Below are 13274 nucleotides of genomic sequence, written 5' to 3'. Positions count from 1 at the left end.
AATGGGCAAAAGATAGGAAGAGATTTCACCAAAGAGTACATATGGATAACGAATAGGCACGTGAAAAAGATCTTCAACATCACTATCATTACGGAAATGCAAATTAAGATCACCAGGAGATAAGGCTACACACCCATTAGGACAGCTAAGGTCAAAAATCCTGGTGGCAAGGATGTAAAGAAACTGGATCACTCCTGGGTTGCTGGCAGAGTGGAAAATGGTGCAGCCACTCTAGAAGCTGGTTTGACAGTCTCTTAAATAACTAAACACACATATACTTAGGATTTCACTCAGCAGTCGTATTTCTGGGCATTTTTCCCAGAGGAATGCAAACTTACATCTCCACCAGCACCTGCTGTTTCTAACAGTTTTATTTGTAAGAGTCCAAATCCAGCAACAGTCTGATAGTTAAATAGACAAACTGGGGTACATCTATGCCGTAAAGTACTCCTCAGGAATAGAAAAAGAGCAACCGATTGACATCTACAACACCTGGATGGACCTCCAGGGACTGATGCTGAGTGAAAAAACAAAAACAAACACAAAAAAACAAAGCTGATCTCAAAAGGGGAAGTGCTGGGCCTGAATTAGAACAGATTATATTCCAGGCCTTTATAATTATATCAAAATGAATCTAATGTCATGTATAACTAAAAAGAACCAATAAAAAGATTAATTTTAAAGTCATAATAATAATGAGCTATTTATATTAGTGTTCTATTAATGCATTGTTATTGTATAATACTTTATTAAATATACAAAATATTTCACTTAAAGAAAGGGCACCCCTGTAATCCCAGCAGCTCAGGAGGCTGAGGCAGGAGGATGGCAAGTTCAAAGCCAGCCTCAGCAAAAGGGAGGTGCTAAGCAACTCAGTAGACCCTGTCTCTAAGTAAAAAAATATGAAATAGGGCTGGGGATGTGAATCAGAGGTTGAGTGCCCCTGAGTTCAATCCCCGGTTACACCCTACCCCCCCAAAAAAGGGCACATACTCTAAGACTTTGTTTATATAATATTCTTGAAATGAAGAACAGAAGAGCAGTTGCCAAGGGTTAGGACTGGTGGAGGGGAGAGACACAGGACTAGAACTTTGTGGTGGTAAAATAGTTCCCTTTTTCCCCCTGCAGAGCTGGGGATAGAGCCCAGGCCTCACGCAGTTTAGACACGTGTGTACCACTGAGCTACACCCCTGGCCCCCAGTTTGACCGTCTCTATTGCAGTAGTAGTTACACAAACACACGTGACAGAGAACTATACGTACACACTGTGCACTGGGCACTCCCAGCTTCCACGTGTGCCATGGTGTGTCAGAGTGTAACCACTGGGGGCAAACTGAGGGTACGCAGGGCCTCTATACTATCTTTGTAACTTCCTGTGGATCTATAATTATTTCAAAAAGGGCTTTTTTAAAAAAACAAAAAGCAATTCATGCTTATGTAGAAAATTTTAGAATATGCAAAATATAAAGATTGCTAGTTTTTAAAATTAATGACCTTTTGATTGTTTTAGAACGCCAAAACTTATTGCTTAATTTTTAATTTTTTTTCTAAAAGAAAAAAATCTCTAAGTATTTTGGAAGAACAATTCAAATAGTTTTGGTATACTCACAATACCATGCAGCCATCCCTGCTGTATCCCCGGAATATCTTCATCATCCCAATGAAAAACCATGTGCCCATTACTCTTTTTTAAAAATATTTTTAGCTATAGATGGTTATAACACCTTATTTTATTTATTCATTTTTTACATGGTGCTGAAGATCAAACCCACTACTTCAGGCATGCTAGGCAAGGGTTTACCACTGAGCCACACTCTGCCAGTAACTCTTCATTGCCCACTCCCTCTGGCCCTTGCCAACCACGGTTCTGCCTTCTGTCTCTAGGCCTCTTCTGGACATTCAATGGAATCATACAGTAGATGGTCATACGTGATGTCCACTTCTTTCACTTAGCATATTGTTTTCAAGGTTCATCCATGCTATAATATGTATCAGCACACCATTCCATTTTGTAGTTAAACAATACTCCATGTGTAGGTATGCTACAGATATGCTTAATCATGGTTTCAATAATTTTTTTTTCTTCATTGTCTTCCTGCAGGGTCTCTTTTACATCTGTTAGTTTAGTGAACTGTCTTCAGCCGAGGCTGGTGACCTGTGACCTTTCACCACTCACACCAAAGTTGACGTGTGGGCATGTGGTGTTCTTCGCCTTCAGTTCCCCCTGTATACGGTATCACCTGGTGAAGGGAAGATGCTTCATCAGGTGGGTCGTTAATGGGATGCACAGGATTTGTATCCAGGCTACTCCTCAGAGATGATAAACCAGGCTTGAATGATTCTGGAGTGGGAGAAGGAGAGACTAGCCCCAAGTGTGCTGAGCCACAGAGCAATTTCCATGGCCTCCTCCTATTGACAGGCTTGACCCACTTCTACAATAATAAGCACTAAATACCTTTCCCAAAGCAACATTTTTCTAACCTCTTTTGGAAAACTGAACACTTTCCCTCAACTCCACGTTGTAATCCTGAGTCCAGGGATGTCCCACAGTATCGCAGGCATGAGGAGCCAACCATCTTTCTGTTCTCTCCCAGTACCAGAGCTGGGCCAAGATGGCCGATGGCACCTGCAACCAGCTGGCCTCTCTCTGGTTGTAAGAGCCACTTACTGAGCCCTCAGGATATGCCAGGCAACACACTGAAGCCTTTGTACTTGTCGTCCCACCTAAATCTCACAGCAACCCTATCGGGGCATGCTTTTATCATTCTCACAAATGATCTTAGATTCAGAAGCAGAGGCTCAGAGCATTTCAGGGTCCAGTCCAAGATCAGACCACCAGTGAATGACGGGGCCAGGATCCAATAAAGGCCTGTTCAACAGCCAAGTCCTTTCAGAGCGTAGACTCTGGAGCCAGACTTCCCGGGCTCAAATCCTGATTCCTTCCTTGTTAACTGTTTAATTTTGACTTTGGTTTCCCTATCTGTAAAACGGGCTAATAATAAAAATCTGCTTCGTAAGGTTATTGCAAAGATTGAAAAAATGAATTGGTGCCTGGCACATAGGAAAGTCCCTGTCAGTGTTTGCTGTTTTTTGGTTGTTATTACTATACTGCCTCTCAAGAATGGAATAGAGAGGCAGGAAAAGTCAATGACCAGAGACACCATTTCTCTTTGCTCAAGAGACTTCTCCTGGCCAAGAAACAAGCCTGCTGTCTCCAGGCTGCTGCTGGAGTTGATTTTCTTAATGTCTGTAATCTGATCATTATTGTGGGCTGAATTTGTCCCCCTAAAATTCATATGTTGAAATTCCAAATCCCGATGTGATAGTATTAGGAGATGGGGCCTTTGGTGATTAGGCCATGAGGGCGGGTTAGCGCCTTTATAAAAGACCTCAGAGGGCTCTCTCCATGGAGCCCCTTTTTCTGTCCTGGGAGGATACAAGAATTCAGCAGACTGCAACCCAAAAGGGGGCCCTCACCAGAATCCAACAATGCTGGCATCCTGATCTCTAGCCTCAAGAACTACGCAAATAAGTGTCTGTTGTTTATAAACCACACATAAGTCTGTGGAGTTTTGTTACAGAAGGTCAAATAAACTAAGACAGCCACAATCAATAAGCAAATGATGGCTTTTGTCAGGACATAGTACATGCAGCTAGAGACCCCTTTCAACAGCCCTGTGAAGGGCTTTCCTTCCATGTACCCTGAAGTTGACTTTGAGATGGCACTAAGGGAAGATTGGCCAAGCTTAGCTGCTTGGAGTGGGCCTCACAGTGCTCAGGAGGGCTAGAAAAAAGGACTTATTGGAGAGAGCAGGAAGAATGGTATTGCTGATAGGACCACGAGACTAGGCTCATACCTCTGAGTCCCTGATAGAAATCCCAGGTCCTCAAAGCCTTCAGAAGGGCAAAGCTTACCATTGAATCTAGTTTAAGAAGGAGCGGCTCTTACCAGAATTCCAAGGACAAGAGATGCCTGATTTGGTGGCAAAAGAAATCCACACCTAAGACTCATGTCCAAAAGACATGCTCCTAGAGTCCTTGGGAATTTTTTAAAAAACCTATATGAACAGTCATATGTCTTTAGGATTATGGAGTCTCAATTTAGTTTTATCAACATTCTTTATTGGGTACACTAGTAAGGGTTCTCTTCTGTACGCCAATGTTATCCACTTGAACTCTTTAGTTTGCAATGGAGAAAATGAAGCTCAGAGCCACGCAGCAAAGCCATAATAAAGACCTGCAACCCCGGCTCCCTGACTTCACGCTAGTTCTCTACCATCCGAGACAAAAGATGATGTTTGTAAAGTCTTCCCAAGCAAGTCACTCCTCTTTATTACCAGGACAGTGGGTCTCCTCCCTGCAGATAATTCTATCTACAGATTAATTCAGAACACTCTGGAGCACGTGTTCTCATGAGCTAGAGCTCTGCTGGGATGGGGACAGGGAATTCAGGATGAGTTTGGGGTCTGAACTTGATTAAAAAAATAAAACAAGCTCAAACCAGCCTGCTGATTCAGAATGATCAGGGAATGGTCTTTCTGAATTATCTAGTGCTTCTGCTCATGTTTGGAACAATGTAATTATTGATGTTTGGAACATTTAAACAGTATACCAGAAAAACTACTAAATTTGATTCAATCTTTCTTCCTACAGTGCCTCAAGGTCATCATACTGAGTATGGACTGCCACTCTGGAGGATTTAGACGTTACCATCTTCCCTTTGGCATTTTGCTTGGTAATTTGCAGGCCCTGATATAGAAATTAAGGGCAACTAAACTAGCTTTTCTTTCCTTCTTTTTTTTTAAAATTATTTTGCCATTTATTTTTTATTAGTTCATTATACATAATACTGGGGTTTATTTTGACATAATTATGCAAGCATGGAATTTAATTTGTGCCAATTCAGTCCCCAGTCTAACCCTAACCCTAACCCCTTTCCCTCCCCTCCTCCCTGTTCCTGTTCCCTTCCCTCTACTGATCTTTCTTCTGTTGATTTACAGTATTTTTGATTAGTGCATTGTGAATATACATAAAGATGAAATTCACTGTGATATATTTTTATATGTACATAAATAAATCCCTCATATCCATTTGCTTGTCTTCACTGTTCTATACAAATACCTTGAGAAAAAGACACAACCACAAGTCTACTTATATATGATGCTTTGGTTGACTGGACAGTAGTTACCCTGGTAAGGACAAGACATCACAGGGTCTTATGAATTGTGCCCTGAAATCTGTCAGTAAGGCTAAGGACATGTCATGGCCACTTGGTTCTTGTTACTTCATTTAAATGAATGAATGCTGAGGACCAGAGGCAGAAGCCAACAAGTGGATCGATTCAACAGACAGCCAGACACAAAGCCACTTGCTTCTGAGTTCAAGAAAAATAAAATAATTTTTTAAAATTCAACAGCCAGTTATATCTTAAATGGTTACATTTTTTGAATAAACAATGAAATAAAACACTGCTAATTACCTAGAAAAACATGCTCAGAAAAGCATAAAAGGCTTTGGTGAAAAAAAATTTTTTTAATTTTTTTTATTTTTTTATTTTTTACAGACTGCATTTTGATTCATTGTACACAAATGGGGTACTGGTGAAAACATTTTGAACTTACTGCTTTTAAACCTAGGTTTAGTGCTCTTAAATTTCTCACTTATTTTTAAAGATACAAATTAAGATTTTTCTACATTCAGGCTGGTTCTGCTGGCCCCTGTTCAACAGTCTTAGTCTTCTTGTCCTCTTAATAATAATAATCTGCTTTTATTCCAAGTACTTATTGACACCAAATTTTTCTTTAACAGGAATTATGCCAGATATAGAGGTGACAAGGTGGAATAAGAATTGGCCCCTGTCCTTTGGGGACAGACACTGAGACTGAACTCTCAAACATGTTGTATCCTGGCTGGTCACGTCCCTTCTTATGGTGTCACCAGTCTAAGTTTTGTAGATGATCTTCCTTACACGTCATAAGGACTCTGCACATGCGATGATGATCCCTACTAAGCTCTTTGGAAGATGTACCAAACCCTCGAAACTCCTTCTGGGCTTGTTTTCGTTAGCTGGTTCTTTTTCTTGGGTTTTTTCCTGGGTGCTAGTTATCAGTCTGGCATCGCCAGGAGCTCAAGCAAGAAGGATCAGCTCATCCTGGATGCCCCGGGCTGCACTCGGCGGACAGGGTTCTGTTGTGGATCGTTTTCCCTAAATCTGTTCTAGTCCATTTATCCCTAGATTGTTTTCTTCCACATTAATAAATCATCATTATTATCCACTGAAGCATTATTTTTTAATAATTAAATAACAGAAATGTAATCTGTATCTACATCTGAAGGGAGTTAAATAAATCATGGTATATCCAGACAGGGGAACCCTCACCAGCCTTTAGGAAGAAGGAGATCCAAATGAGCACATGTCTATGGCACATTGTCAAGTTAAACCAACAAACAAGTTGCTGAACAACATATATTATATGATCTCATTTTTAAAATGCACATGTGAATCTGTATAACATATGTATCTGAATATATGTATTTACATATGTGTGTGTATATATATACATATATTACATATGTATATGTGTCTCTCAGAGCAATGCTATTACATAAGAGTACATAATTTTTTGTATGTCATAAAGCACTAAATATTCAATAGGAGGACGAACAATCAGGAAATCAAGAATTAATACTTGTTATGTGGTGGCTGCTATATAACCAGATTTTTGCTTACACACACACACACACACACACACACACACACACACACACACAAGAAGTTTATTGTATCTGAGTGAAATATACTGAGTGAACATATCTGAGTGAAAAAGTCTTAGGAGAAACTAAGAATGGGGAAACTATCAAGTAAGTTGAGGAAGGGGCAGAAATTCACTCCAACTCTATGTTTTTGACTATTTTGACCATAATATATCCTCCTTTTTAAATGAAGGAATGAATAGACAAAAGAGATGTATAATTATTTTCTTAGACATTTCAAGACAAAAAGTGTAGAATTACACAGATACTGACTTTTCATTAGTTTTGTTGATAAACTTATCAATGAAGTTTTACTGCTTCAGAGTATTAAGGCCCCAGACTAATAAGCATGTGCTGCTTCTTCCCTATCAGTTTTCCAAGGTCCCCAAGCCCCTGGGGATAATGAAATGTTCCAGTTACTTATAGCTTCCAGGCTACCTGCCAGCTTCAGAACCATTGTGTGCTTATCTTTCATAAACTGTGATTTAAAGACATCTACAACCACCAGGCCCAGTGGTCCCTGCCTGTAATCCCAGTAACTCAGGAGGCTGAGGCAAGAGGATCACAAGTTCAAGACCAACCTCAGCCACTTTATTAAAAAATAAATAAATAAAAGGACTGGGGATGTAACTCAGTGATAGAGCACCCCTGGGTTCAATCCCCAGGACCAAAAATGAATAAATAAACAACAAACAAAAAGCATCTTTTGTCACTGATGGGGTATTAGCAGTATATCCTTGGCCTCTGCAAAGTGTTGTTTTATGCAAGCTGTTCCTGGAAATCTTGGTCACATGAGAGACTTGGCCCTGGAAAATGTATTTACTAACAAATAAATAAATACATACTGAAAGGAAGCCAGAGAGGCATCATCTAATCTCACAGACTGGGAAACTGAGGCTCCAAAGGTTGATCAGGCATGCTCAGGTCACCTGGAGGATTAAAGGTGATGAGGTAGTGTGGATAAGTGAGTATCAAAGGTTCAAGCTCTTACCAAGTTACTGGTTTTTTATTGATCTTTTCAAAATTTCCTGAGCTTCAGTTTCCCTGTCAGTACAATAAGTATTACAATATATGTCTCTCAGAGCAGTGCTATTACATGAGAGTGCATTATTTTTTGTATGTCATAAAGCACTAAATATTCAATAGGAGGACAAACAATCAGGAAATAAAGAATTAATACTTGTTATGTAGTGGCTGCTATACAACCAGATTTTTGCTTTTTTATTTTTCTTATGCTTCAAACAAAAATTTTAAAATGTCTTTCTAGTCTTTTAGAAGCTATCCCTTCACTCTGAATGGTCTTGTTCTTTGCGATCAACCTCAATTTTTTAATGTATCCTAAATATTTCTGCAAATGGGCTTAAAATGAGGCACAAAAGTATCAGTTCCATGGAGAAGGCAACAATGGTTTACCAGAATGCCATGCCAAATTGACTAGCACTCTGAAAGCAGATTAAAGTTGTTTGAAATGTTCAAAGAAGAAGAAAAATCTAATCCCCCGAGGCTTCCTTTAAATCCATATTCCTTAATTTCAGAAAAATTCCCAAGTCTTTGAAAAGTCCCAAATATCATTTTACAGTTTGGAAGTCGTAATGGAGAACATTTCCAAATTTTTTTTAGCACATTCTTCCTTTCTTAAAGAGCTCAGTAAAGCTGGGTCTCCTTCACAAAGCCTAAGAGGACCATGGCCTTCCTGACTTGGGGGATGGGGGGTGGGCAGCCATCCCTGGGGCTCTGAGCCTGGAGTTTAAGGCTAATGACTACCTGGAGAATTCCTTAAAGAAGCAGAGTCAGGCATTTTCCCTGTTATTTCTGGGCGAGATTCGCATGTCTGTCATTGTGTGGAAGAACGCCCAGTCCCTCCACTATGCAACACTGAAGAAAGAAAGTTTCCAAGTAAGAAGCAAAACAAGGCCAGTTGCAATAGCAGCAAATGAGACCATTTTCACTGCTTCAGATAACAATTCTTGTGAAGCTGCTTTCATCTGCTCAGAGAAGCAAACTCTTCCCCCATTCTTCTCCCGCTATCTTTGGAGATGCTTAGTGATAACTAACTGCCCCGATGATCACAGTGAATATTTATGGAGACTGTTCTGACGATCCCTCACTGTACTAGAAGAATCTACCTGCAGTGTCTCTTTAAATCTTCCCAGTAGCCTGGAGGCACATAACTGTTTATTATATTAGCCCTGTTTTACAGATGAGAAGGTTGAGGTGGAGACTGGTTCATTGAACTGCCTGGTGTCATAGCTGGATTCAAACCCAGATCTTTCTGACTGAAATCTGTGCTTAACCAGAATGATGCAGAATTGAGATTCAATCCCGAGGCAGTGAAGGGAGAAAGCCCAAGTCAAACTTGTAGGTTGTACCTCAGTTGCGGAATTGCATTATAATTAACAATAACTCCTGAGTCCCAGCTAAATGGTTTACATGCATGGCCTCATTTAACGTTTCCCAAAAGATTTCAATGGTATAAGCTATCCTGACCTTGAAAACACTCTGTCTTCTCCATCACACGCTTCTTTTCCCCCTTCCTCCTCCCTCCGCAGCTTGCAGGCAATGAGTGAATTCTGACTGCATTTCACCATCAGCCTGGCCTAGGATGCAAACTATAGTCAAGGAAGATCGGAGTGTCTTTTAGGTGTCTCCTGTGTTGGTGTGAGAAGTTACAAGTGTCCCTCTCTGCTCTCCATCTTCAGGACATCTCCCTGTGCACACAGTGCCAGAACAGTGACCTCAGGCCACAGCTCCAATGCTGATTACAAGTAATCCTACTCCAGAGGTGACAGAGTGTCCTTTCTTTCAAAAAAGGAGATAAAAATAGCAAAGAAACAACACTTTCCTTAGTTCTCTGAAAGGTTGGCATCCTTCCAGGATAGACTTATGTACTTTTTGTACTTGGAGGAAAAAAAGAGATGGGATTTGGTCCAAGAATAGTCCTACAAACGAGAGAAATATAGAGCAGGCAGCTGGAGCAGAGCAGCCAAGTGGTACCACCAGCTACAGGCCCATTAATTAACGTTCCCTGGTATGTAGCGGTTCCCGTGACCTCGATTCTTGTTGAATTCACAGAGATAATTTTTACAGAGCCTCTACTTTTCTCACTGCAGTATATTTATCCAAGGAGTACCTCGCATATTTCCCCTCATCTCTCCAAGCAGTAAATTTATTCTAATTGCAAAGAGATATAGTAAAAGCCTGATTGAACACTTGGCAGTTTATACAGATTTATTCCTGGGGCTTAAGGGGGTTTTTAGAGTGTGTGACTAGAGTAGGGTTGAGGGGAGCTGGGGAAAGGAGCCCAAGAGAAAATGCAGATTTAATGGATCTATAAAATGACCCTGCCATAGATAAATGCTTGTTCCAAAGAAGTTTAAACAGCCTGACCCCAATGAGGGTCTGTGACAGCTAGTCCGACACGAGGTATCTGTAGCATTGCATATTTCTCTTTGGGTTTTCAGGTTTCCATATGAAATTTGTTATTCCCCAGGCGGCGGGAGGGTGTGGAATCTGTTTTCCAGAGGGAGGGAAGCATATTTAACTGCACATTTGCAAGCACTAAAAGCTAGGAACAGAGGCAAAAAGTAAACTTTCAGCACCTGCCCTGAAAATCACCGCTGTCTCGTTAACTCCCCAAAGGCTGAAGGCTGAATTTTAAGCCCAGGATCCTGGAAAACGGGTCACAAGAACCTGTCCTTGGTCCCAGAGAATTCTGAACAAGAATGGAGAGTCTTCTGAAGCCCAGTTATTCCAGGCACTTCCAGCGGATAATGAGACAGACGGACACTCAAACCCCTAATAGGGCTCCACTCAGAATAAGCTACGTATGCGCACGCTACTGAACTTTTCCCTGAAAACCTTCTAGGCTTTTGATCCCAGGAGTGACATTCATCATTTTTGCAGCTGCTTTGCAAGTTCTGCTGAGGATGAATTTTAGGACTTTCAACTGTTAAATTGGTTATATTGTAAATCTAATCAGGCACTAAAATTGGAGACACTTGTTCTGGAGAAAGAGGCAAAATAGAAAAGGGTCCCTAAGTGGTGGGGAGGAAGGCCAGAGGGTAAATGCCCTGTTCTCTTTGGTTAAAGGCTAATAGGGGATCGGGTCAGCAGTTTGTGGATTCCCTCGCTTTTGTTTTTTTCAGGAATTGGCAGGAGACCTTGGTGGGGGGAGATGTGAAACTTTTTGATTATGCAATAAAACACTCATACAGAAAAAATGCAGTTTAACAGGTTGTGATAAAGTTAACAACCATGTCAGGAAGTATAATGTTGGAACTGGGCATGGTGGCTCACACCTGTAATCCCAGCTCCTTGAGAGGTTGAGGCAGGAGAATCACAAGTTCAAGGCCAATCTGGGCAAGTTAGCGAGATTCTATCTCAAAATAAAAATAGAATCGTGGGGGTGGGGGCTCAGTGACAGAGAACTTGCCTAGCAAGTGTGAGGCCTTGGGTTCAATTGCTAGTATGCACCTCCCACAACCACAAGGTATAATGTGCAGAACCATTATCACAACTCTTAGAGATATCAATTCCTTGCTTTTAAAAAACCATTATTTAGCACCTCACCATGCATCTAGATAGATTATGGCTTAATATTACCTGTTTTTGAACTTTTTATAATTGGCACTAATGCACTGTTCTTTTGTGTCTGGCTCCTCTTGTTGCACTTTGTGAGAGTCTCCCATTTTGTCTGTGACCATAACTCACATTCATTTCAGCCTGGTATTTTTTGATTTGCCCATGTATTGCTGATGGACATTCAGGTGATTTCGACAATGATCTATGTTGCTAATAAAGCTGGTAGGAGCATTCTCGTGCATGCACGTCAGTGCCTATGAGATTTTGCTCAACCTGCCTGGTTGAAGCCATGAAATCCTATTTGAATTAAGGCTAGTCCTAAATTTAAGAGAAATATCAGAAAAATTTTTTACTTGTTCACTCATTCAATAATAAACACAAGCCACACTTCAGATTTGATGTGAGTCAGTTTCTTTTTTTTAAAAAAAATCTCTCTCTCTCTCCACTTGTTGGATCTATTTTCCTGCAGAGCCCTGACTCATACAGGTGACATAAAAGCTTGTCTGGTAGCACAGAAAGAAAGAGCCTCTCAAGCTAATTTAAGTAAAGGGGAAACTTTTTAAGGAAATACTTTAAATCTTCAATATTAATTTCCTTGATACTAAGTCTTTATAGCACTATCTGTGTTTCAGATATTTTTCCAAGATAAAAATCCTCAGGGTGGGTGCACAGTTTCTTCTGTTTCAGAGGTTGGCACTCTCAGACAATGAAAGCTTGATGTGGTTTGGAGACGGTTGACCCCCCAAATTTATGTGTGGGCGGCTTGGTCCTCGGTTGGGCAGTGTTGTGGTGGTAGAACCTTTAAGGGATGGCACCTAATAGGAGGTCCTTAGTTCATTTGGAGGGATGCCTGCAGAAGGGATTGTGGAACTCCAACATTTCTAGCTTCCTGGAAAAGTTTGGTGATGTGATCTCACTCTCTTGAACATGCTCCCGCCATCCACCATGAGGTCCTCAATAGAGCCAAACATACGGGCATCATGCCCTGGAGTCTCCAGAACCGTGAGCTAAATAAACCTCCTTATTTTTCAAAGTCAGTCCGGCCTAGGTGTTTTCTTATAGTTATGCAGAATGGACTCACAAAAAAGCTAAAAGCAAAGAAACCATACTGACTGTTCTCACCCAGTGAGCATTGGTGGACAGTACTGCAGCCACTCCCAACCAATGAGCTGAACTCTTTACTACACTGCTTGAGTTGAATGTGTCCTGAGATGCACTGTTTATTCTTCTCTGCCCTCCTTTTCTACTATCAGTTTGTGTTCTGAAAAACAGTTTTAACCTAGACTAGCTGACTAGAAGGGTGTGAGTGATAAAAACGGAATTACTGTAAAGAAATAAAAGGAAACGTGTCATGTTGGATGTTAGAACACAGGCCTTCCAGAAGTTCTAGGTCCTCCAAGGCACTGAATGAAGAAGCAGAGGGTCGAGCTCCAAAGCAAATAGGGAGAGGGGAGAGTCCTTTGACCTTCTATAAGGTTTAAGTCTGGTCAAAATAGTTTAGAAGGATTGACCAACAATTGTATGAACAGGATCTGGAAGAATTTATGACCAGAGGATGGAAGAGTCATTGCAGTGTACAAATCCTGGGTCATCCTCTATGGTGACTGTGGTGACTGTGCCAGGTAGGCTTCTTCAGGTGGCTGCTAAATACAGTGATATGATGTCCAGGCCTTTGATCTGTCTCCGAGTCTGTGGCTTATCCTCCCTGATTCTCCACTGCATTTTCTTCTCTGCGGATCAACCTCCTTTGCAAGGGCCTTGGCCTGTCCCTGATAACTTGGGTTTTCTTTTGGCATTGGGTTATTACATCAGACCTTGTCCATGTCCTGCTCAGATTCTCTGGCTCAACTTGGAATTCGCCTGCAGTAGTGTTAGACATTTTCCCTCAGGCTGGCAGCTCTCCACCCAAAGCATCCACATCTCTGCTTCTCTACCAACTT

General features: G+C 41.1%; 1 long non-coding RNA gene across 1 annotated transcript in view; it reads left to right on the top strand.

The window, feature by feature from the left end:
* LOC306639481 overlaps positions 1 to 5084 on the top strand; it is a 32239-nt gene extending 27155 nt beyond the window's left edge. Inside the window, exons 2-3 of the long non-coding RNA XR_013757664.1 lie at positions 2102 to 2266; positions 4654 to 5084. This is a non-coding gene — a long non-coding RNA (uncharacterized lncRNA). The remainder of the gene's footprint in view (positions 1 to 2101; positions 2267 to 4653) is intronic.
* The last annotated feature ends 8190 nt before the right edge of the window (positions 5085 to 13274 follow it).

This window comes from Sciurus vulgaris, assembly GCF_902686455.1.
Source record: "Sciurus vulgaris genome assembly, chromosome: 11".
Classification (NCBI taxonomy): domain Eukaryota; kingdom Metazoa; phylum Chordata; class Mammalia; order Rodentia; family Sciuridae; genus Sciurus; species Sciurus vulgaris.
The sequence above is the reverse complement of the archived record's forward strand: the minus strand, read 5'-3'. Positions and strand labels throughout refer to the sequence as shown.